Here is a 26,554-nt window from a genome sequence, read left to right as displayed (position 1 = left end):
CTGGGTCCCTGTGTTGGTCTGTGGGCCCAACACAGACTTATTTACTTTTGCTAATGAGACAGAGTTAGAAGGCTGGGGTTTTTACAAGGTTAGACATTATGCTCTATAGGCCGACCAAGCTAATTATTTACAGGGATCAAGGATATTCACTGCCACCCCCTCAGTCTACTATTTATTATTGTAACATATCTAAAAGGAGCTAACCACATCTGAATTTAAATAGAAGAGAACATTCACGATTTCATAATGAAAAGTTTATCTCTGTGAATTTTGAAAATTAATCTGATTTATTCCTACTCGGATTTCCAATGCTTCTGGAACAATCTTTCACAAACAAGTGTATGGTTTCTCATCAATGACCTGACTGTAGAAGCTAGCTGGGTGACTTTCAAAAATAACCCCTCACTTTATGTTACACATCTATTTGCATGTTTTTTTCCTTGTAATTGTAATTCAGATAACAGACTAAATTCCACTCCCAAGACACAAGCCAGGAGCTAAGCGAGACAGCCATCATCGTGAGCAGCACTGAGTGGGCAGCCTTAGAGGGGAAGTCAGAGCGTCTGCCAGCTTCTGCATCTGTGTGAGTGAAGGCTGATGACTCAGGGGTCAGTCGGGAGGGCTGGTCACCCGGAACAATCACACTGAGTTGGCCAAAATCTTCATCTGGATAGGAAAGCCCAAATGAGCTTCTGGGCCAACCCAACAGAATCCCAGCCCTCTGAGATCTTCAAGAACACACCCAGACACACACACACACACACAAACTCTTACATAAAGAACACACTCAGACACACACATACACACACTTACATAAAGGCAGGAGGCTGGGTGAGCACTGAGTTCTCAGCCTTTAATTTTCAAAACAGCCAATGAAGAAATCAAAACCCAGAAGGTGGAGACAGTGCGGACAGAGCGCGCCAGCTCCCCAGGGGGCGGAGAGCGCCAGCTCCCCAGAGGGCGGAGAGCGCCAGCTCCCCAGGGGGTGGAGAGCGCCAGCTCCCCAGAAGGCGGAGAGCGCCAGCTACCCAGGGGTGGAGAGCGCCAGCTCCCCAGAAGGCGGAGAGCGCCAGCTACCCAGAAGGCGGAGAGCGCCAGCTACCCAGGGGTGCAGACAGTGTGGGCAGGGTGTCATGTAGCCCAAACACTTACTCCATCCTCAACTCAGACAAAATTGTAATTTTTATCTATTGCAATCATAGCTCTATAGCCTAAAACAATATAATGTAGTAATCTGATATGATATATAGCATGAGCAACATAATGCAGCAACACATAACACACAACACAAGATAGCCACACTGTAACAGTGACATGAGACCATGTAAAGTGACACAGCAGAACGTAATACACAATGGCATCTTTAACCGGACCTCTGCAACTTACCCAGGTCCTTTCCAAATCCATGCTGCACAGCCTGAACCCAGGCAGCAGTGGGGTGGTCCATGGACACTGAGGCCTCCAATACACCTGCAGAAACAGCCAAATTACAAAGTTTCAACTGGTGTCTTTAACAGTGTCTTTACATTGGAAAAATCAAAACAACGAAAATGACCTTAGACTGGGTAATGTGTGTGCTCAGTCGCTGAGTTGTGTCTGACTCTGCGACCCTGTGGATTGTAGCCTGCCAGGCTCCTCGGTCCATAGAATTTTTCAGGCAATAATACTGGAGTGGCTCGCCACTTCCATCTCCAGGGGACTGTACCAACCTAGGGATCGAACCCATGTCTCCTGCATCTTCTGCATTGGCAGAGGGATTCTTTGCCACTGAGCTACCTGGGAAGCCCTAGACTGGGGAATAGTGCCATACAGTTTTGATCTTGTGAGTAATAAACATTAGAGGCAGGCCAAAAAAATGACTACAGAAATATTTTTTCAAATCAGCAGTTTTCACTGTGCCCACAATAAACATTTATCAAGATAGCCAATGAAAACACCTACATCTCGTTAGAATACCAAAACATATTCTGGGAGCATCTGAATTCATAAATTGCGGGATGAATGTTTTCAACATGCTGGCCTGATATAATTCACACAGATTATTTCTTGCCCTAAGAGCACTCTTTTGCACTGTGCATTATAGGAATGTCAGGCTGGATTTATATGAAGGGGGATTTCTGTAGGCGGTATTATTGATGGCAAATGGAAAATTCACCAGACACTGGAAATCGGAAGTACTCCTGAAAAACCTCTTTTTCACTTGAAAGGGCTATAAATCTAAAAATAATCTTACGTTCACAAGCAATCCTTTTATGCAATAAGTTGATAGCAAATATATTACCGAAGAGACACATAATTACCTTAAAATCTACCACAGTTAGAAATGTATTGGAACTCTTAAAACATAATTTAATTTCATACTAGTAAAAAATATAACATATTTTTAACTGTTCATTTTTTTCTTTGAGTTTCATCTTTTATTCTCAGATATATAAGGAAAAAGTAGGATTATGTATAAACTAATATCCTAGACTATCCCAGGAAGCTCCAAAATTTCTAAATATATTAAAGGCTGATTTTGATGAACAAGAGAAAGGGAATTTTTATCATCCCTTTCAGTACATAGAACCGCACTCCCAGAACTCTCCAGCGTGGCAGACATCATTTCCATGGCATTGTCTCCCTAAAACCAGACCTTCTGTGGACAGAAGGTAATGGCCTGGAACTAGAGCATCCAGGCCCAGGGGTTTCTAGCTGCATGTTAGAATTATTAATGTGGCCAGCTCAGTTCAGTTCAGTCGCTCAGTTCGTGTCTGACTCTCTGTGACCCCACGGACTGCAGCACACCAGCCTTCCCTCCATCACCAACTCCTGGAATTTACTCAAACTCATGTCCATTGAGTCGGTGATGCCATCCAACCATCTCATCCTCTGTCGTCCCCTTCTCCTCCTGCCTTCAATCTTTCCCAGCATTAGGGTCTTTTCCAATGAGTCAGCTCTTCACATCAGGTGGCCAAAATATTGGAGCTTGAGCTCCAGCATCAGTCCTTCCAATGAACACCCAGGACTGGTCTCCTTCAGCACTGGCCCGTTCAACGACCATTTTATACCTCCATCTCCATGTGCCTCTCCTTCCCCACCTCCATCTCCATGTCTCTGTAACTGGGTCTCTACCTCTACACCCGCAACCATCACCACATCTATGTTGAAATCCATAGCAAAACCATAACTACATCTCTAACATCTTCACCCATATCCCCAGCTGTGAGAGTTCTACATCTGCCTCTGTCTGCACTGTGACTCCATCTCTGTCTCTGCATCTATGACTCATTCTTTCTCCTGGGACGGCTGCGGAGAATGGGAGAGCGAGTTCTGGACTTGAAACTGAGATCTGAAGGCTGGTATTGCCTCTGTGGTTTATTCACTGTGCAAATTATTTTAACTTGCTAACTACTATACTAACTGGGTAGTTACTTCACCACATCATATTTCAGTTTCCTCTTCTGTTAAAAAGGGATGCTCATCCTAGTTTATCCTGTTGGGTTATTGTAAATAATGGATAGCATGTGGTTTGTGAGCTACAAAATGCCACATAAAAGTAAAACATTGTTAGTGATAAAATAAGTCCAGTTTGGGAAGTGCTAATAAATTAGGATAGATTCTCATTTTAAGGCTCCTTCTCCAGTGAACGACTGTAGCTTATTAGGCCTTCTTCACTTGGGGAGAATCTGTGAGTTGTAAAGGCGGAACCAGGGGCTGGACCGCAGAGCTCTCTCCACTCGCAACCGGTCCCTTTTAGTGAAACCAACCTTGTTGGTTTCTTTCACTGAAAGAAATCGCCTTAAGACCCAGGGTCCGCCCATGATTCAGGAAAAATGCAGTGTAAAGATAAGTAGGATACACAGCATCACCTTTGGAGCAAAACATGCCAGTCCTGTGACTTGTGACGGCTCGGGGGCTCAAAACCTGGAACCCTGGCGAGGCGAGCGATTGACGGCTCGGAGGCCCACGGGCAGGGAGGACCAATCGCCGGCGCCCGGCGCGGACTCGGCAGAGCGCGTTTCGCTTGGCGCGCCTGCCCCCTAGCGGTGCCGGGGCGCCACCTCAGAACGGTCTCCGGAGGACCAGCTGCGGACCGCGGGGAGCGAAGGGCGGCCCCGGCCTGTGTCGGGGAGTGGCACCCCAACCTCTGCTAACGTGTTTGACACTCAAGCCCAAACACACACCGCTCCCATCAGACAAACATCAGGTTCCTGAAGCGTTTTCCAAAGCAACGCTTGTGTTTGGCTCTTGCATTGAGCTTCGTTTGAAGCTTTCTGTTTTTTTGGTAATTTTTTGACCCGGCCGCTGGGCATGTGGGATCTTGGTTGCCCGACCGGGGATTGAACCCGCGCCCCCTGCAGGAGGCGGGGTGTCCTAATTACTGGACTGCCAGTGCCTGAAGATTTCTTGACTTTGAGACAAACAGCTACCTCTGGAAAAGACCGTGATGCTGGGAAAGATCGAAGGCAGGAGGAGAAGGGGACAACAGAGGATGAGATGGTTGGATGGCATCACCGACTCCATGGACGTGAGTTTGAGCAAGCTCCGGGAGTTCGTGATGGACAGGGAAGCCTGGCGTGCTGCAGTCCACGGGGCGGCAAAGAGTCGGACACCACTGAGTGAGTGAACAACAGCCACCTCTATGGTCCTGTTGCCGCTGTGACTTCCGGGTCACGGTCGACAGCAGGCCTTTGCGGAGAAGCTCTGGGAGAAGGTGTTAGGCGCTGGAGGGGGAAATTGCAGGCGCAGGTGCTGCCCTTAGAGAACTGATGCCCAGAGAGACAAATGCACAAAACCACCACCACGTCAAGAACTTCTGCGCGCAAGGCACAGTGAGACACACGCAACGCAAGGGGCTCGGGCTGTTTGTGTATGTTTGGCTCGAGTTTTAAAAAAATGTGTATTATTTATTTGATTAATTTGTTTGGTCACACGGGATCTTAGTTGCAGCATTCGGCATGCCAGAGATCTTTAGTTGTGTGTGGGATCTAGTTCCCTGACTGGGGATTGAACCCAGGCCCCCTGCATTGGGAGTGCAAACTCTTAGCCACTCGACCACCAGGGAGGTCCTCTGTCTGGATGTTTTACAGTCACAGAAACCTCCCGAGAAGGTCAGCTCTGGAGAGTAGCAAGCGCTGCTAATGAGGGAGTGTTTTTCTGTCCTCCCAGGTTGCAGCTCCTCACACCGCTCTCCAGGCCCCACCGCGACCCTGGGCCCTCTTCACACCGTTCCTGACCCGCATTTGTATGTCTTGGTGGCTTGCTGATGAACTGGCACCCGCACTCAGACTGGAGGCACGTCAGGTGGCCCCGCGCACTCTCCGTCTGGCTTTCACACTTCACAGCGTTGACTTCCTGGATAGAGGGATTTTTATGACACTCACTTGAAACTTGGTTTAAAGATGCTGTAAAAGAACATCAGTAGCAGGATGTTTAGCAATGCCAGTGCCCAGGAGCCTGTAAAGGTGACCAAGATATTTCTGACCAGGTTTACAAGCCACACAGATGAGCCCTTCCAGCTCCTTTAGTAACGCTTGGCAGAGGGGCCCTGGTGAGGCGTCTTCTGCTGTGAGTGACCCTGGGCTCACCGTGTGGAAAGGCTGCCCCCTGGGGCGCGAGGAGCCCTGGGCAGACCAGACTGCAGCGAGCAGGAGTCTTGGAGAAGCTTCTCAGGGTCCTGGCTGCTGGGCATGGCTTGCAACCCCAGAGCCAAGAGTCAACACAAAGATGTCAGTTCTCTTAGATGCTCACGAAACTATTCCTTGCTTTAAACAGGAAGACTCAAAGGAAAAAAAAAAAAAAGGCAATTCTCTGTAACTCAAATCCAACCTAAGACTGAGAGGATTTGGAGGGGTTCGGGGATAACAACAAACTACAGCAAAGCTGATCTGGAAAGTTAAAGGTTTGAAAGGGACGCGGCAAGCACAGCACGGAGACAAGACGAAGCTCCCAGTGGAGCCACTCCCAACCCCAGCCCGCTCCCCGTCTCCCCGCGCTCACTCCTGGGCCTGGCTCTCAGGGTTACACCTCAGCGGCAGGGGAGGAGCCTCACTGCAGGCTGCAGATCCAGGTGGGCAGTTGTCCTCAGGGAACCTGTGGTTGGGGCTGCAGCCCCTGGGGATGCCCAGGTGAGGTCTGCGTCCTCCTGGTGGATTCCCTGACTCGTCTATGGGCACTGTTTCCTCTCCCAGGCCTGTTGACGAGTGGAGACTCAGATGTGACCCACCCCCTTGCCAGGCAGCTCTGCCTCTGTCTCCACCAGGTCCCCCACGGAACGCTTTCCTGGGAGGCGGCCTGGGCGTGATGTCAGTTCAGTTCAGTTCAGTTCAGTCGCTCAGTCATGTCCGACACTTTGCGACCCCGTGAACTGCAGCACGCCAGGCCTCCCTGTCCATCACCAACTCTCGGAGTTCACTCAAACTCACATCTATCGAGTCGGTGATGCATCCAGCCATCTCATCCTCTGTCGTCCCCTTCTCCTCCTGCCCCCAATCCCTCCCAGCATCAGAGTCTTTTTCAATGAGTCAACTCTTGGCATGAGGTGGCCAAAGTACTGGAGTTTCAGCTTCAGCACCATTCCTTCCAAAGAACACCGAGGACTGGGCATGATGTAGCCTTTGCCAACAGCACCAGGGCTGCTTTGACTTTATCTGGAAACTCCCAGGAGGGAGCAAAGGAGAAGAAACTCCCATGGGGGATGTGGGGGACCACCTCCAAGGTTTGTACAAGTGTGCAAATAAATATGTAGAAGGATCTTTGCACAACATCATTTACACAAGAATATAAAACTCCGAACAACCTGAATGTCTATCCACATATGACTGGTTAAATACATGTAATAAGGACTAGTGAGTGGATGACCAAGTGGTGAGAAGGGTGGAGTAGGGTACCTTAAGACAGCTGAGATAGCTTTACTCCCCTGGGTGCGCCCAGAGGCAAATAAGGAACAGGAGAAGGCCTGACTCCTTAAACATGCCTTCCTCACACTTCTCTCTTTTTCCTCTTTGCTGCTGTTCGGTCATGAAGTCGTGTCTGACTCTTTGTGCCTCCATGGGCTGCAGCACGCCAAGCTTCCCTGTCCACTATCTCCTGGAGTTTGCTCAGATTCATGTTCATTGAGTCAGTGATGCCATCCAACCATCTCATCCTCTGTCGCCCATTTCTCCTCTTGCCCTCAATCTTTTCCAGCATCAGGGACTTTTCCAGTGAATTGGCTCTTCCCATCAGGTGGCCAAATTATTGGAGCTTCAGCTTCAGCATCAGTCCTTCCAGTGAATACTCAAGGTTGATTTCCTTTAGGATTGACTGGTTTGATCTCCTGGCAGTCCAAGGGACTTTCAAGAGTCTTTTTCAAAATTTGAAAGCATAAATTCTTCAGCATTCAACTTTCTTTATGGTCTAACTCTCACATCTGTACATGGAAAAACCATAGCTTTGACTATATGGACCTTTGTCAGGAAGTGATGTCTCTGCTTTTTAATATGCTGTCTAGGTTGGTCATAGCTTTTCTTCTAAGAGGCAAGCATCTTTTAATTTCATGGCTGCAGTCACCATCTGCAATGATTTGGGAACCCAAGAAAAAAATCTGCCAACGTTTCCACTTTTTCCCCTTCTATTTGCCATGAAGTGATGGGACCAGATGCCATTATCTTAGTTTTTTGAATATTGAATTTTAACCCAGCTTTTTCAATCTCCTCTTTCACTTTCATCAAGAGGCTCTTTAGTTCCTCTTTGCTTTCTGCCATTAGCGTCTGCATATCTGAGGTTGTTGATATTTCTTCTGGCAATCTTGATTCCAGCTTGTACTTCATCTAGCCTGGCATTTTGCATGATGTACTCTGCATAGAAGTTAAATAAGCAGGGTGACAATATACAGCCTTGACATACTCCTTTCTCAATATTAAATCAGTCCATTTTTCCATGTCTGGTTCTAACTATTGCTTCTTGACCTGCACACAGGTTTCTCAGGAGACAGATGGTCTGGTATTCCCATCTATTTAAGAATTTTCCACAGTTTACTGTGGTCCACACAGGGATTTAGCATAGTCAGTGAAGCAGAAGTTTTTTTTTGGAATTCCCTTGCTTTTTCTATGATCCAATGAAAGTGAAAGTGAAAGTTGCTCAGTCCTGTCTGACTCTTTGCGACCCCATGAACTATACAGTCCATGGAATTCTCCAGGCCAGAATACCACAGTGAGTAGCCGTTCCCTTCTCAAAGGGATCTTCCCAACCCAGGGATCAAACCCAGGTTTCCTGCATTGTGGCCGGATTTTTTACCAGCTGAGCCACCAGGGAAGCCCTATGATCCAATGGATGTTGGCAATTTGATCTCTGCTTCCTCTGTCTTTTCTAAATCCAGCTTGTAAATCAAGACGTTATCTGTTCACGTACTGCTGAAGCCTAACTTGAAGGATTTTGAGCACCACCTTGCTAGCATGTGAAATGAGCACAATTGTATGGTAGTTTGATCATTCTTTGGCATTACATTTCCTTGGGATTGGGATGAAAACTGACCTTTTCCAGTCCTGCGGCCACTGCTGACTTTTCCAAATTTGCTGGCATATTGAGTGCAGCACTTTAATGGCATCATCTTTTACGATTTTAAACAGTTCATCTGGAATTCCATCACCTCCACTTGATTTGCTTGTAGTAATGCTTCTAAGGCCCACTTGACTTCACACTCAAGGATGTCTGGGTCTAGGTGAGTGACCACACCAACATCGTTATCTGCATCATGAAGATCTTTTTTGTATAGTTCTTCTGTTTATTCTTGCCACCTCTTCTTAATATCTTCTGTTAGGTCCATACCATTTCTGTCCTTTATTGTGCCCATCTTTGCATGAAATGTTCCCTTGGTATCTCTAATTTTCTTGAGGATATCTCTAGTCTTTCCCATTCCATTGTTTCCTTCTATCTCTTTGCGTTGATCACTTAGGAAGGCTTTCTTATGTCTCCTTGGTATTCTCTGGAACTCTGCATTCAGATGGGTATATCTTTCCTTTTCTTTTTTTTGCCTTTCATGTCTCTTCTCAGTTACTTGTAAGGCCTCCTCTGCCAACCACTTTGCCTTCTTGCATTTCTTTTGCTTGGGGATGGTTTTGGTCACCGCTTCCTGTATACCCTTTCTTCTTTAGAAAGCAATTTAAGCAATTTTTTAGAAAGCAATTTAAAAGCTAGTGTAAAAAGTGTTGAAAGTTCAGCATCCATTTTCCAAAGCTCTCACTGCCCTTTCTGAGAGCAGTTTATGAGCTGGTTCTGCAACAAGAACATTTTCTCAACTAGTCCGCTTCCTTGCGGTCACCTGTGCCAAGGCTGGAAAAGACCGGCGCAGGCAGGACTTCGGGGGAGTGGGGGCCTGCTCTCTGTTCTTGGCTGGCGGACGTTTCCGGGGCCGGAGCTGCTCTCCGCAGGGCGGTCTGCGGAGGGCCCAGGACACGTGCTCCGCCTCTGTGCGTCCTGTCCCCCTCCTCGATCACTGCCCTGGGGCACCACGTCCTCTCCCCCTGCTGCTTCCCTTCCTGCCATTCAGCGTGCTTGGGTGGGAAAGCTCCCCCCCTCCCGCTCAGAGGTACAGTGCTTTTGTGTGTGCACTGCCTGGGACAAACTTGAAAGGCGTCTGTGCGAGTCTCTTCTTGTCTTGGGATTCCTGGGGTCCTGTGTTCCGTGGCTGTCGGATGGGTGCTGTGGAGAGGCTGGGGCCTGTGGGTACACACTAAGGAAAGCCACCAGCACGTGGCGAAGGGAGGGGGAATAAAGGACAAATTCTGGGCACACAGGAATTATTCAGGCCTCTTCTCTCCTTTCTGCTGCTGGCAGACTCTTGATCATCTCTTTATTTATACCGCAGTGAGAGTTAGAGAGGGGTGGGTGAAATCGACATGATTTATCTAAGACAGAATCTTGTTAAAATCAGAAACTGACACCAAAAGGTGAAGAGGAAGTGGAGGAGAGTGCTATTTTTAGCTGTGGATTTAAATTCCCATGATTCCCTGCAATTTCCCCCGCCTAATTCCCATCTACGCCCCTTTGTTTCCTCTGATTAGTCCTTGTAAGTCTCAGCTCTTACGGAACTATAGCCAGACGATTTCTTGGCAAGGTAAAGCTACTTTCAACCATTTAAAGCATCCTTTCAGGGACTTCCCTGGCCGTCCAGTAGTTAGGACTCTGTGCTTCCACTGCCGGGGTGTGGGTTTAATCCCTGGTCAAGGAATTAGGATCCTGCATGCCTCGTGGCATGGCTTAAAATTATTAAAATTTTAAAAAAGCATTCTTTAGTCTTTAGTCTCCTACACAAGAGTTACACATTTGCCATGACTTTCGTAGAAATCTGTGACTGTTTCATAAATACATCGGAGAAGGCAATGGCACCCCACTCCAGTACTCTTGCCTGGAAAACCCCATGGACGGAGGAGCCTGGTGGGCTGCCGTCTATGGGGTAGCACAGTCGGACACGACTGAAGCAGCAGCATAAATACATAACCCACTGTGTAAACATCAGCACGGTCCACACTTAGATCCTGGCGTTTCAGATGAGGGTGAGGAGGACGATGCGCACTCTTACAGTGTCCTTGCCCTTTATGGATGTGTCATGGAGTTAGAATAACCACATCAGGAAAGCATCTTGGTCATTTGGGAAGCCCATTTCCATTTATAGATAATAGGCAGAGCTGGCAAATAACCTGTCCAAGGTCCTGAAACTGAGACGTGGTGAAGTTGACATTCAAATTAAGGACTGTGAGATCTGAGACCACATTCCTATCCCATTTGACATCTGATGATGTCGACAAGATGGACACAGAGGGATAGCCATGTGAGGACATGAGGAGGACACAGGCCACGGGAGCAATGACCCTGTCCACACTTTCATCTCAGACTTCCAGCCACCAGAATTGTGAGAAGATAAATTCCTATTGTCTAGGCTTCCCTGGTGGCTCAGATGGTAAAGCGTCTGCCTACAATGCGGGAGACCCGGGTTTGATCCCTGGTTCGGGAAGATCCTCTGGAGATGGAAATGGCAACCCACTCCAGTACTCTTGCCTGGAAAATCCCATGGACAGAGGAACCTGGTGGGCTACAGTCCATGGGGTCGCAAAGGGTTGGACACAACTGAGCGACTTCATTTAAGCTGCCCAGCCTGGGTACTTTGTTATGGTGGCTCAGGGAAATGAATAGACTCAGACCACCACCTCTGTCCCCTCTCTGCACCTGTGTAACAGGAGGGAACGGGGCAGGGCACAGCTTCTGAAAGAATGACATAGCCCAAGGACACAACATAAACCGATTAGAATCAAATGGGACCAAGATGGCAGACAACACTGGACCTTGATCCTCAGTCAGCAAGTGAAATGACCCCCAGAGGCGCCACGACGGCTCCAGTCCATCTCAGTTGCTCAGTCACGTCGGGCTCTGTGCGACCCCACGGACCGCAGCAGGCCAGGCTTCCCTGTCGGTTACCAACTCCTGGAGCTAGCTCAAACTCAAGTCCATCGAGTTGGTGATGCCATCCAACCATCACATCCTCTGTTGTCCCCTTTTCTTGCCTTCTCAGCATCAGAGTCTTTTCCAAGGAATCCGTTCTTTGCATCAGATGGCCAAAGTATTGGCGTTGCAGCTTCAGCACCAATCCTTCCAGTAAATATTTAGGACTGATTTTGGCCGGGAGGAGCAACCCATGCCCGAGGCCGGGGCAGCAACGAGAGGAGTTACCCGGAGCAGTGGCTGCGCGGCACAGGAGGGCCTAGAGGAGCTATCCCACATTGAAGGTCAGGAAGGGCGGTGGTGAGGAGATACCCCTCGTCCAAAGTAAGGAAGCAATGGCTACGCTTTGCTGGAGCAGCCGTGAAGAGATTCCCCACGCCCAAGGTAAGAGAAACCCAAGTAAGACGGTAGGTGTTGCAAGAAGGCATCAGAGGGCAAACACACTGAAACCATACTCACAGAAAACTAGTCAATCTAATCACACTAGGACCACAGCCTTGTCTAACTCATTGAAACTAAGCCATGCCCGTGGGGCAACCCAAGACGGGCGGGTCATGGTGGAGAGATTTGACAGAATGTGGTCCACTGGAGAAGGGAATGGCAAACCACTTCAGTATTCTTGCCTTGAGAACCCCACGAACAGTATGAAAAGGCAAAATGATAGGATACTGAAAGAGAAACTCCCCAGGTCAGTAGGTGCCCAATATGCTACTGGAGATCAGTGGAGAAATAACTCCAGAAAGAATGAAGGGGTGGAGCCAAAGCAAAAACAATACCCAGCTGTGGATGTGACTGGTGATAGAAGCAAGGTCTGATGCTGTAAAGAGCAATATTGCATAGGAACCTGGAATGTCAGGTCCATGAATCAAGGCAAATTGGAAGTGGTCAAACAAGAGATGGCAAGAGTGAATGTCGACATTCTAGGAATCAGCGAACTGAAATGGACTGGAATGGGTGAATTTAACTCAGATGACCCTTATATCTACTACTGCGGGCAGGAATCCCTCAGAAGAAATGGAGTAGCCATCATAGTCAACAAAAGAGTCCGAAATGCAGTACTTGGATGCAATCTCAAAAACGACAGAATGATCTCTGTTCGTTTCCAAGGCAAACCATTCAATATCACAGTAGTCCAAGTCTATGCCCCAACCAGTAACGCTGAAGAAGCTGAAGTTGAATGGTTCTATGAAGACCTACAAGACCTTTTAGAACTAACACCCCAAAAAGATGTCCTTTTCATTATAGGGGACTGGAATGCAAAAGTAGGAAGTCAAGAAACACCTGGAGTAACAGGCAAATTTGGCCTTGGAATACGGAATGAAGCAGGGCAAAGACTAATAGAGTTTTGCCAAGAAAATGCACTGGTCATAACAAACACCCTCTTCCAACAACACAAGAGAAGACTCTATACATGGACATCACCAGATGGTCAACACCGAAATCAGATTGATTATATTTTTTGCAGCCAAAGATGGAGAAGCTCTGTACAGTCAACAAAAACAAGACCAGGAGCTGACTGTGGCTCAGACCATGAACTCCTTATTGCCAAATTCAGACTTACATTGAAGAAAGTAGGGAAAACCACTAGACCATTCAGGTATGACCTAAATCAAATCCCTTATGATTATATAGCGGAAGTGAGAAATAGATTTAAGGGCCTAGATCTGATAGATAGAGTGCCTGATGAACTATGGAATGAGGTTCGTGACATTGTACAGGAGACAGGGATCAAGACGATTCCCATAGAAAAGAAATGCAAAAAAGCAAAATGGCTGTCTGGGGAAGCCTTACAAATAGCTGTGAAGAGAAGAGAAGCGAAAAGCAAAGGAGAAAAGGAAAGATATAAACATCTGAATGCAGAGTTCCAAAGAATAGCAAGAAGAGATAAGAAAGCCTTCTTCAGCAATCAATGCAAAGAAATAGAGGAAAACAACAGAATGGGAAAGACTAGAGATCTCTTCAAGAAAATCAGAGATACCAAGGGAACATTTCATGCAAAGATGGGCTCGATCAAGGACAGAAATGGTATGGACCTAACAGAAGCAGAAGATATTAAGAAGAGATGGCAAGAATACACAGAAGAACTGTACAAAAAAATCTTCATGACCCAGATAATCACGATGGTGTGATCACTGACCTAGAGCCAGACATCCTGGAATGTGAAGTCAAGTGGGCCTTAGAAAGCATCACTATGAACAAAGCTAGTGGAGGTGATGGAATTCCAGTTGAGCTATTTCAAATCCCGAAAGATGATGCTGTGAAAGTGCTGCACTCAATATGCCAGCACATTTGGAAAACTCAGCAGTGGCCACAGGACTGGAAAAGGTCAGTTTTCATTCCAATCCCAAAGAAAGGCAATGCCAAAGAATGCTCAAACTACCGCACAAGTGCACTCATCTCACACACTAGTAAAGTAATGCTCAAAATTCTCCAAGCCAGGCTTCAGCAATATGTGAACCGTGAATTTCCTGATGTTCAAGCTGGTTTTAGAAAAAGCAGAGGAACCAGAGATCAAATTGCCAACATCTGCTGCATCATAGAAAAAGCAAGAGAGTTCCAGAAAAACATCTATTTCTGCTTTATTGACTATGCCAAAGGCTTTGACTGTGTGGATCACAATAAACTGTGGAAAATTATTCAAGAGATGGGAATACCAGCCCACCTGATCTGCCTCTTGAGAAATTTGTATGCAGGTCAGGAAGCAACAGTTAGAACTGGACATGGAACAACAGACTGGTTCCAAATAGGAAAAGGAGTTCATCAAGCCTGTATATTGTCACCCTGTTTATTTAACTTATATGCAGAGTACATCATGAGAAACGCTGGACTGGAAGAAACACAAGCTGGAATCAAGATTGCAGGGAGAAATATCAATAACCTCAGATATGCAGATGACACCACCCTTATGAGCAGAAAGTGAAGAGGAACTCAAAAGCCTCTTGATGAAAGTGAAAGTGGAGAGTGAAAAAGTTGGCTTAAAGCTCAACATTCAGAAAACGAAGATCATGGCATCTGGTCCCACCACTTCATGGGAAATAGACGGGGAAACAGTGGAAACAGTGTCAGACTTTATTTTTCTGGGCTCCAAAATCACTGCAGATGGTGACTGCAACCATGAAATTAAAAGACGCTTACTCCTTGGAAGGAAAGTTATGACTAACCTAGATAGCATATTCAAAAGCAGAGACATTACTTTGCCAACAAAGGTTCGTCTAGTCAAGGCTATGGTTTTTCCTGTGGTCATGTATGGATGTGAGAGTTGGATGGTGAAGAAGGCTGAGAGCCGAAGAATTGATGCTTTTGAACTGTGGTGTTGGAGAAGACTGTTGAGAGTCCCTTGGACTGCAAGGAGATCCAACCAGTCCATTCTGAAGGAGATCAGCCCTGGGAGTTCTTTGGAAGGAATGATGCTGCAGCTGAAACTCCAGTACTTTGGCCACCTCACGCGAAGAGTTGATTCATTGGAAAAGACCCTGATGCTGGGAGGGATTGGGGGCAGGAGGAGAAGGGGACGACAGAGGATGAGATGGCTGGATGGCATCACTGACTCGATGGACGTGAGTCTGAGTGAACTCCGGGAGTTGGTGATGGACAGGGAGGCCTGGCGTGCTGAGATTCATGGGGTCGCAGAGAGTCGGACATGACTGAGCGACTGATCTGATCTGATCTGATCTCTTTCGTTTAGGATTGACTTGTTGGATCTCCTTGCTGTCCAGGAGACTCTCAAGAGTCTTCTCCAACACCACAGTTCAAAAGCATCAATTTTTCAGCTCTCAGTTTTCTTTATAGACCATCTCTCACATCCATACATGACTACTGGAAAAACCATAGCTTTGACTAGATGGACCTTTGTTGGCAAAGTAATGTCTCTGCTTTTGAATATGCTGTCTAGGTTGGTCATAGCTTTTCTTCCAAGGAGCAAGCATCTTTTAATTTCATGGCTGCAGTCACCATCTGCAGTGATTTTGGAGCCCAAAAAATAAAGTCTGACACTGTTGCCATTGTTTCCCCGTCTATTTGCTATGAAGTGATGGGGTCAGATGCCATGATCTTAGTTTTCTGAATGCTGAGCTTTAAGCTGGCTTTTTCACTCTCCTTTTTCACTTTCATCAAGAGGCTCTTTAGTTCTTCACTTTCTGCCATAAGGGTGGTGTCATCTGCATATCTGAGGTTCTTGATATTTCTCCTGGCAATCTTGATTCCAGCTTGTGCTTCATCAGCCTGGCATTTTGCATGATGTACTCTGCAGAGAAGTTAAGCAGGGTGACAATATACAGCTTTGATGTACTGCTTTCCCGATTTGAAACCAGTCTGTTGTTTCATGTCTAATTCTAATTGTTGCTTCTTGACCTGCATACAGATTTCTCAGGAGGCAGGTCAGGTGGTCTGGTATTCCCATCTCTTTCAGAATTTTCCAGTTTGTTGTGATCCACCCAGTCAAAGGCTTTGGTATAGTCCATAAAGTAGAAGTAGATGTTTTTCTGGAATTCTTGCTTTTTCAATGATCCAACGGATGTTGGCAATTTAATCTCTGGTTCCTCTGCCTTTTCTAAATCCAGCTTGAATGTCTGGAAGGTTCATGTACTGTTGAAGCTTGGCTTGGAGAATTTTGAGCATTATTTTGCTAGTGTGTGACATGAGTACAGTAGTTTGAGCATTCTTTGGCATTGCCTTTCTTTGGGATTGGAATGAAAACTGACCTTTTCCAGTTCTGTGGCCACTGCTGAGTTTTCCAAATTTGCTGGCATATTGAGTGCAGCACTTTCACAGCATCATCTTTTAGGATTTGAAATAGTCAAAGGGAATTCTGTCACCTCCACTAGCTTTGTTTGTAATGATTCTTCCTAAGGCCCAGTTGACTTCACATTCCAGGATGTCTGGCTCTAGGTGAGTGATCACACCATCATGGTTATCTGGGTCATGAAGATCTTTTTTGTATAGTTCTTCTGTGTATTCTTGCCACTTCTTAATATCTTCTGCTTCTGTTAAGTCCATACCATTTCTGTCTTTTATTCTACCCATCTTTGCATGAAATGTTCCCTTGGTATCTCTAACTTTCTTGGAGAGATCTCTAGTGTTTCCCATTCTATTGTTTTCCTCTATTTCTTTGCACTGATCACTGAGAAAGGCTTTCTTATCTCTCCTTGCTATTCTTTGGAACTCTGCATTCAAATGGGTATATCTTTCCTTTTCTCCTTTGCCTTTAGTTTCTCTTTTCTCAGCTATTTGTAAGGCCTCCTCAGCAACCATTTTGCCTGTTTGCCTTTCTTTTTCTTGGGGATGGTCTTGATCACTGCCTTCTGTGCAATGTCATGAATCTCCACCCATAGTTCTTCAGGCACTCTATCAGATCTAATCCCCTGAATCTATTTGTAACTTCCACTGTATAATCGTAAGTGATTTGATTTAGGTCATACTTGAATGGTCTAGTGGTTTTCCCTACTTTCTTCAATTTAAACCTGAATTTGGTAATAAGGACATCATGATCTGAGTCACAGTCAGCTCCTGGTCTTGTTTTTGCTGACTGTACAGAGCTTCTCCATGTTTACTGCAAAGAATATACTCAATCTGATTTCAGTATTGACCATCTGGTGAAGTCCATGTGTAGAGTCTTGTGTTTTGGAAGAACACACTGCTATGCCCAGTGTGTTCTCTTGGCAAAACTCTGTTAGCCTTTGACCTGCTTCATTTTGTATTCCAAGGCCAACTTTGCCTGTTACTCCAGGTATCTCTTGACTTCCTACTTTTGCATTCCAGTCCCTTATAATGAAAAGGACATCTTTTTTGCATGTTAGTTCTAGAAGGTCTTATAGATCTTCACAGAACAGTTCAGCTTCAGCTTCTTCAGCATTACTGTTCAGGCATAGACATGGATTACTGTGATAATGAATGGTTTGCCTTGGAAACAAACAGAGATCATTCTGTCGTTTTTGAGATTGCATCCAAATACTGCATTTTGGACTCTCTTGTTGACTATGATGGCTACTCCATTTCTTCTAAGGGATTCCTGCCCACAGTAGTAGATATAATGGTCATCTGTCAGATGACAGTTCCAAGGCACTGTTAAAAGACCAAGAAGTGGGCAGTGGCCCAAATTCTGGTAACCACTCCTTCCCAAAAATGGTTGGAATAATCCTCCCACTCGTTAGCATATGAAATTACTCAGCTTATAAAAACTAACCACGCCAAATTTCAGGGCCACAATCATCCTCTGTGATGGCCCACACTCTGTCTGTGGAGTGTGCTTCTCTCTGAATCTGAATAAATCCACTTCTTACCTGTCACTTTGTCTCTCACTGAATTCTTTCTTTAATGAGACATTAAGAACCTGAGCTTCATTAGGTCCTGAAACCAGGTACCATGGTTTTTTGCTGGGTTTGAGTTCCAGCCACATGGGTTCAAGTCCCAAGCAAGGTTTTGGCTGGGTTTGAGTCCCGGTCACATGGGTTCAAGTCCCAAGCAGGGTTTTGGCTAGGTTCAAGTCCCAGTAAATGGGACTTTATGGGTAAATGGTTTCACCTGGACTTGCACACTGCCCTCCTGCATTAGGGAAGAATGACTTCGTTTTGCCCCCTTAACACCAAAAAGTAAACAAACTGCTGGTGTTTCACTGGCCTACAGTAATAGGTGTTTCTCAACGTTTATGCGCTTTCACAGATTCAGGATTGTTTTCCTGATTCTCCCTCAGGAGACCCCTTGGTCCAGTGCTCCAGACACTTGAGATGATCTCCATCAGCAAGTTTCGCTCAGTTTCCATGAAAGGATGACTACTCTGACCATCTGTTGTTTGACTTCAGCCCATGATATGGAAAATCTTCATTTTAGGCTCTAAAATCTTTGCTGGCTTCACTGGTGTGCTGTAACTAATAACAAGTTCGATAAGGGGGCAGGAAAGGCTCTGGTTTGCAGCGTTTCCTGGTTTCCATGGTGTAAGTTTCCTGGTTTCCACTGGCTCCTGGCACGGCCGATCCCAGCTGCCAGTGAGAGGTCACTGCACAAGGAGCGGCACATCAGTGTAAAGAAGATGTAAGTAGACTCAAGGAAAGCATAATAAAGTAATTAGGACACGACGGATTTTCAGTAGCTTTTACCTTTTGAAATATAATTAATTAAGTGTAAGTTTATATAGGGCTTCCCTGGTGCCTCAGCAGTAAAGAATTCGCCTGCCAAGCAGGATACCCAGGTTTGATCCCTGGGTCTGGAAGATCCCCTGGAGGAGGACATGGCAACCCATTGCAGGATTCTTGCCTGGAGAATCCCGTGGACAGAGGAGCCTGGTGGGCTACAGTTCATGGGGTCACAAGAGTCAGACACAACTGAGTGACTAAACAACAACAACAACGTTTATATAATTTAGTCTTAAATAATGTTGTGTTTAATAACTGCGGAATTCCTAAAAGCAAAACTGGCTTCCACAAACCAGTGCTGGGGGCCTCCAGCAAACCACTGGATAGTCATCACCTACCAAAATTCAGAAGTCCATTCATGTCTTTACAATTTAGATTTTATTCTTGGATCACACTGGGCCATTAGAGAACTCTGTCTTTGGACCATATAATTCCTTTTGGCTGAACAGTATTTGAAGCCCCTTCCTATGTCAGGGGACTTCCCCTCCCTATGAAGCAGGGACCCCTCCTGAGAGAAAGGGAAAACATCTCTCCCTTCCTTTGCTGCTCAGATGTGTGCTCATGACCCGGCTCTGCCAGTTTGCTAGGGTCCGGGGAGGAAAGGTCTTAGAAGTGACTTAGGAGAAGTCTTAGAAGGCAGGGAAAGGCCAGGTCTGTCTCCACGTTGGGTTTCCCTGGTGGCTCAGACAGTAAGGAATCTACCTGCACTGCAGGAGACGCGGGTTTGATCCTGGGTCAGGAAGATCCCCTGGAGAAAGGAATGGCAACCCACGCCAGTATTCTTAGCTGGAGAATTTCATGGACAGAGGAAACTGGTGGGGTATAGGCCACGGAGCTGAAAAGTCAGATACAACCGGGCAACAGCAACGGCCTCCATGTTGGAACGGTTGCTTTGACCCGCCTTTCCTTGCTGCTGCTATTTATTATACGCATACAGAATGGCCCGCCTCAGAGAGCCCCGCCCCCGCCTGGCTGTTCAACTCAAGAGCCTTCGTTCAGAACCCTGTCCACCTGTGGATGGCAGGAAGGAAGAAGTTAACACATCTCCTGCCCGAGGCTTGACATTCTAGTTGATGTTTGCAAGCTTAATGGCCTTTTTTGGACTTCCCTGGTGACTCAGACAGTAAGGGATCCATCTGCAGTGCAGGAGACCTGGATTCAATCCCTAGGTGGGGAAGATCCCCTGGAGAAGGAAATGGCTACCCACTCCAGGATTCTTGCCTAGAGAATCCCATGGAGAGAGGAGCTTTGTGGGCTACAGTCCATAGGGTTGCAAAGAGTTGGATACAACTGAGTGACTGACAAAGACATTTTTGTTTCCTCACCTCCCTCACTTCTGATCTATAAAAGAACCTGGCAACCAGACCCCCATGAGATAGCTACTTTGAGACACAGACTAATGTCTAATGTCACAGACTAGCGGTCCTCTCGGCCACCTTGTCTCTCAGATCCCTAAGGTTTTGTTGTGCGGGGAGCAGAGTGAGCTTGCACTCGTAACGGTGTCAGGGGGCTTCCCTGGCAGTCCAGTGGTTACGATTCTTTGCTTCCAAGGCAGGGGGCATGGGTTTGGTTCCTGTTTGCAGAATTAAGATCCCACATGCTGCATGACTCAAATTAAAAAATAAAGTGACTGCCATCAAGTAAGTTGTGGACATGCTATGTTTATGCTCAGAAATGGTGCACTGGGATCTTCAAGGGACCAGCTCTTGACTGGGGCATCATTCCCTCAAGTCTGGTTCTCTGATCCTCCTGGAGATTTTGAAAGCTACCTGGTATTCTTTCTCTTCCTTATTAAAAAAATAAAGTTTAAAATTTCAATTTACAGAAAGGTTGCAAAGATGGTGAGTCCCCGTGTCCCCCATATCCAAGTTCCCTTGCTTCTTCCTCTTACTACAGTATGTTTATCACCACCAATGAACCAGTGTTGATACGTTGTCAACCCGAGCCTTGGACTGAGACACTTTCCCAGACTGACCTTGTTTTTGATGATCTTGACGACTTTGGGGTGTATTGGTCTGGTGTTCTGTAGAGCACAGGTCAGTTTGGGTCGGTCTGGTGCGTTTCTCACGGTTGGAGTGAGGGTGCCCGTTGGGGAGGAAGACCTCCTGGGTGAAGGGCCATGCTGCCACTGTGACTCACCGCCGCCGGTACTCACACTGACCCCCAGGTTTCTCCTCTGCAGTTACTTGCTTTTCCTCCTTTTGTCTGTTTTTTGGAAGCAGGTCAATAAATTTAGTGACACTTAGGGGTGGGGAGGAAGTCCACTTCTCCGAGGGGAATAATTTGACAAAGTTAACATTTGTTTGTATCCATACTGACTCATGAATATTTATTTTATACTTTGATTTAACCCAATACTTTGCTATTTATTTTTATGTTCACATTATTTTTGCTTTAAGTCTCAGGTTGGTGCCTGTGTCCCTCTATCACACCCCCGTACCTTTATTGATTTGGGTTTTGATCAACGTTTGTTTTTTGTTTTTGGCTGTGTCCTGCAGCTTGTGGGATATTAGTTCCCCGACCAGGGATTGAACCCAGGACCCTGGCAGTGAGAGCATGGAGGCTTAGCCGTTGGACTGTCAGGGAACGCCCTGATCACTTTCTTCTTTTGTGGCACTACAAGATGCTCCTGGCTTATCTTGTATATTTCTTGCCTCAGCCCTAGAATCAACCACTTCCCCAGGGAACTTTGGCTTTTAATAAGAGAATGGAAGTAGGAAGCACATTGTGGCCATCTGTCTATCTATCTATGTAGCCACCCATTTGGCCTATCCATCTATCCATCTGTCATGTCTGTCTGTCTATCCATCATATCTGTGTATCCGTCTGTCTATCTGTCCATTGTGTCTATCAGTCTATCTATATTGTCTGTCCATCTGCCTATCCTTCTATCTATCTGTATGTCTATCTATCTGTCCATCCATCTGTCCTGTCTATCTGCCTATCGTGTCTGTCTCTCTGCATCTCCTGTTGGCTCATTTCCTCTGGAGAGCCCTGAGCACTATACCGCCTCTGCAGCTCTGGGCTGAGGGAGCCTGGATGGACCGGTAGGTTTCAGTACATACTCAGGCACACGTAAGGGTGAGAAAACTTCAGGGGAGGGGAGATGAGTGGTTAGGGCAGAATCTCCAACAGAGGCACCTAGAAGTTCTCCTCTGTGTCACCCACGATGAACTCAGGCTGTGGTTTTACTGCATGGCAAGGGGCAACTGTGGAAGCGAAAGTCACTCACTCGTGTCAGACTCTTTGCGACCCCATGGACTGTATAGTCCAAGGAATAGCCCAACAGCACAAGGGCGATTGTGCTGTGGGAAGGACAGGAGTTGGTGGTCAGACGGACCTGGGCTCGAATGTGGACTGTGTGAGCAGGTCAGGTCACGTGCCCTCTTCTCAGGGTCTGCAGTGGTGAAACAGAGCCAACAGTGCCTGCTTCACAGGGGTGCTGTGGTGGCGACGTTCCACAGCGCGCGAGAAGCCGGGAGTGCAGTGCTTGCTCCACGGAAGCTAGCTGCCACCCTCTCTAGCCCCCGCCCCCATCCCGTCACCTCTCTCGTTCTCTCTCATGCACACGTTTAGTTCTTGATCTAAGAAAGATTTACTGAGCTCCTGGTATTTGACAGGAACTGTGCTTGATGTTGGAAAATAGCGAACCAAACAAATTAGACTGGACAGAAAATGAGCCCATACATAAACAATAGTCCTGTGTAGAGGAAAAGAGAACAAGGTGAAGTGAGCAAGCCTCTGGGGCGGTTTGTGTTGATAACATTCACGCTGTGATGTTAAGTGACGAGGGCACAGTAGTGATCCATGGGAAGTATGTTCTGGACAGAGGCAATGGGGGCGTGGTAGGGGGGCTGCAGAGGTGGGCAGGGGTCGGTTCCCGGGTGCCTAGAGGTCTTAGTGTTTGATTTTAAGTGAGCTGGGAAGCTGGGGGAGATTTTCCTGTTCAGCACGGATGTAGAGGCTCACCCGGATTGTTGCTTGCAGCTGTGATCTGAGGATTTTTCATGCAGGTAAAATTCCATTTCGTGAGTGTATCACAGTTCGTTTGTGTTTTTCACTAGGGGTAGACAGCTGGCTTGCTAGTAGATTTCTGCTTGTTTATCTCTCCACTGTGAGGGCTTGGATAAGGGAAAGAAAGAAGCCCTTTAACGGAGGTGGGAAGGAACTCGGGTTATGCGTGAACGTTGCTTGGCTGGGTTTTGTATGGGGTATAAAGACAAAAAAATAAAAATTGGTCTCTGTGTCCTTATGTCTTAGAAATTTGATCTCATTGTGATCAAGCTAGAATCAAAGCACGGTCTAGTGGAATGAAGGAAACCATCCCAAATCCTGGCAGTTTCAAAGACCCAACATGATAGTGAAACCAGAGTACACAGCGAGGAGCAGTATTCTCACCTGTGGACACATAAGTCATCATGGCGAACACACTGGCAAGGACCATACAATTGTCTACATTGGTAGATCTGAAGACTTACTGAAGTTTGAAGAAGCCTTTGGGAAATTTCTCATGTTAACCAACCTATCGGCTAATAAACACCTGCGAAGCGTCTATGTTTGTCAAAGCATTCTAATAGATATGGGGCTTCCCTGGTGGCTCAGCTGGTAAAGAATCCCCCTGCAATGCAGGAGACCTGGGTTCAATCCCTGGGTTAGGAAGATCCCCTGGAGAAGGGAATGGCTACCCACTCCAGTATTATTCTGGCCTAGAGAATTCCATGGACTGTATAGCCCATGGGATTGCAAGGAGTTGGACATGACTTTCACTTCTTTTCTAAGAGTTTTGTAGGAAGTACACAGAAGTTTACAGAGTGCAAAAAGAGATACTCTAGACCTCACAGAGCTTGCACTCTGACTGTGGGTGGACGCAGATATGTGAAATGCTGAGATGAAACACAAGGACGTGTGTGCCAAGTGTCAGATGAATGCTGTGTGCCCTCAGTTCTCTTGGACTCTAAGCTCCCCCAGAGCTGGGACTGAAGCCGTCTTCTTTCCCTTGTGTGTTCGTGTGTTTGAATGAATGAGTGAGTAAAGACTGGAACTGCCCAGGAAAGACTTCGTGGGGAAGGAAGGTCTCAGTGTGGACAGTAAATAGTGGTAGCTCTGAATCTGAAGAGGAGGAAAGAGGGCATGGAAGTGGTGAATGTTCTAGGGGCTGGCAATGGGAAGACCCACGGGGTTGGTGAGAGGAGGAAGCCAGGCTGCAGGAAAGGGCTCTTTAGGCAGAGAAGTGGGGAGGACTTGGAAGGGCAGGATGGGGTCCCAAAGTCAAGGTCTTGGGTGCTGGTGAAGGAGTTTGATTTTTGTTCTACAGTTAATGAGAACACTGTACTGCAGTGCTTCCAGCAGAGGCGAAAAACTGTGTGTGGGGGCTTCCTATTTTAGGGGGATGCAGAAAAGCGAGTGTCGGCTGGGGTGACGGAGATACCTCCAACTGGGCGGGACGATAGTGCACGTGGCAGTTGGAGGGTGCCCAGGGGCTGTCAGAAGGGGCGAGCCCACACACACAAGCACGTCTCAGGAGTGTCCTATTTTCTGATGTTCCTTTGGCCAAGGCAAGTCACATGTTCAGACCCAGATTCAAGGGGTGGAAAACAGGCTCTGCTCCTTGCTAGGAGGAGGGGAAAGCCACAAGGCAAAGGGGTGAGAGTAGAGGGAAGAGCTTGTGGCCATTTTTGAGGTCTACTCCCCAGGCTCAGTGTTTTAAGTACCAAAGACAGGGAAACAACTCAGATCAAATGCAAGCGAACCTCTGCAGACAGCTGCATAAAAGGAAATGAAAAGGTCTAGATGGTTGGAGTGCTGAAAGATCAGAAATGCCACATGTATTGACTCTCTGGAATATGTGTCTAAATCTCACACATTTTAAATCGGATCTCATTAATCTCTGCTTTGGAGACGTTATTCCAGAGATTATCCAGGTCATTTCAGGCAGGTATTTAACTCAGCTGGGTGTTCAGAAAAACAGATAGTTCTTTGTCTTTCCCTGGTTCTTTAGGGCACTGAGACTTACACAAAATAAAGGCGAGCACAGGATTTAAGTGGCTGGAAGTAGCTCCTGGCTTCTCCTGCGCCTGTGAGAGCAGCATTGGCCCAGGACGAGTCTCCCGCTCCCCAGGACGAGTCTCGCGCTTCTCCAGGACGAGTCTCGCGCTCTCCAGGACGAGTCTCGCGCTCTCCAGGTCCCCACCGCCGCGTTCTGGCACGAGGCATCCTATGCACAGTATTTGGAGGCCTTAGAAGCTTTCAAGTCCCCACCGCCACGTTCTGGCACGAGGCACTCTATGCACAGTATTTGGAGGCCTTAGAAGCTTTCAAGTCCCCACCGCCACGTTCTGGCACGAGGCACTCTAGGCACAGTATTTGGAGGCCTTAGAAGCTTTTCAGGGGCCATAAAAAAGAGTTGGAGTCATGAAAAAAATTTTAATTCAAAATCACAAAAAGATACTTCAAAATAAATTTACATCATAAAAATAATCTGCAAGCAATCTATAGACTGTCTCATTTCCTAAGAATTCTTAGAGATGATGAAAGCTCACAGGCAATAGCAATTTAAGTGGCTTTCTTATACTCCCCAAAGCTAAAAGGTAAATGAAATATTCCTTTGAAGTCATCTTTATTGCAAAACAACAACAGGTATTTAATGCAGAAGGGGGGTAAACTACAGCAGGCCCCTGCATCTGAACCTTCACGTTGTGAACTTTCAACACGCGAACCTGTGTTCACACGTCCAGTCGTGCAAGTTAGTCCAGATGTCTGGCTCACGCTGTCTCTTGTGTGCCCCCTGTACAAGTAGCTGTGCTTCTGTGTACTTTACAGAATTGTGTAGAGTACAGTGCCACAGAATGTTTGTTTCAAGCCCAGGACTTTCGGAAGCAACTGTAAAAGCAGTGGTCGTTGTGTGTTAGTGGTTCAGTCGTGTCTGACTCTTGGGATTCTCCAGGCCAGAATACTGGAGTGGGTAAACATTCCCTTCTCCAGGGGATCCTCCCAACCCGGGGATCGAACCTGGGTCTCCTGCTTTGCAGGCCGATTCCTTACTGTCCGAGCCACCAGGGCAGCCCCCAAAGCAGTGGTATACAGCCGACTGTGTTAGCGGGACACCTAGGGTAACTCTGTTGGACTTAGGGACTGCGCACTGGGAGGAGAACTTTTGTAGGGGACTGACACCACCCAGGGAACTGGCGGGGCTGGTGCTGGTGAGGGGAGCCGACTGCAGCTGCCATACAGGACTATAGATGACTGGCTTCCCTGGCGGCTCAAATGGTAAAGAATCCGCCTGCAATGAGGAGACCCAGGTTCGATTCCTCGGTCGGGAAGATCCCCTGGAGAAGGGCATGGAAACCCACTCCAATATTGTTAGCTGGAGAATCCCATGGACAGAGGAGCCTGGTGGGCTACAGTCCGTGGGGTCACAGAGAGTCGGACACGACTGAGCGATTAACTTTTTAACTTTACCTCTGTTTGGAACCCTTGCGGGTCCGCAAACTTAACTGCTGGGTGGAGGGCCTCTGGGGGGCCCGAGAACATCCCCGCCCTCCGATCCGGCAAGGGCCGCACATGCAGGGCTATCTACGTCTTCCCGGTGGAGAGGTCCAAGGCCAGTGGCAGCCCGACCGCTGGTGAGATCCAGTGAAACCAGGTTTCCGGGCTTTCCGACCCTTTTACTTACTTGGGCGGAGTGACGGTTCCCGCCGGAGACCTCCCAGCGGACACCGCCCAGGGAACTGGCGGGGCCGGTGCTGGTGAGGGGAGCGGACTGCAGCTGGCACACAGGGTCGTCCCAGGCGGCCGCCCGCCCGCGTTAGCTCGCGCTCACGCGAGACCCTACCCCAACAGGTAGCTCCTCGCCCGGCTCTAAGCTGGAATTTGTAGGCTCCCGCGAGGGGCGTGGCCCCAAGTCCCACCCGCTAGGCCCCGCCCCCGGCCTCACGCCCCCTCAGGAGCCCTCGGCGCGGTCCTCTGAC

At 47.3% G+C, this 26,554-nt stretch overlaps 1 long non-coding RNA gene and 1 other non-coding gene across 3 annotated transcripts; both read right to left on the bottom strand.

Annotated features, from left to right (window-relative positions):
- Positions 1-1,390: 1,390 nt before the first annotated feature.
- On the bottom strand, positions 1,391-26,444 carry LOC129659706 (uncharacterized). 2 transcript variants are annotated; one of them, XR_008718193.1, is made up of 4 exons: positions 26,260-26,444; positions 24,601-24,898; positions 20,563-22,708; positions 1,391-1,470 (listed from the first exon to the last, which is right to left on the bottom strand). It is a non-coding gene; the product is annotated as an uncharacterized LOC129659706 (long non-coding RNA). The 2 variants fall into 2 exon arrangements; XR_008718192.1 differs by having other exon boundaries at positions 24,601-24,801.
- TRNAG-CCC (transfer RNA glycine (anticodon CCC)) lies at positions 4,975-5,047 on the bottom strand. Its single transcript has one exon. It is a non-coding gene; the product is annotated as a tRNA-Gly (tRNA).
- Positions 26,445-26,554: the final 110 nt, after the last annotated feature.

Source organism: Bubalus kerabau, chromosome 8 (assembly GCF_029407905.1).
Source record: "Bubalus kerabau isolate K-KA32 ecotype Philippines breed swamp buffalo chromosome 8, PCC_UOA_SB_1v2, whole genome shotgun sequence".
Lineage (NCBI taxonomy): Eukaryota > Metazoa > Chordata > Mammalia > Artiodactyla > Bovidae > Bubalus > Bubalus kerabau.
Note: the sequence above shows the minus strand (reverse complement) of the source record. Positions and strands in the feature narration are given on the sequence as shown.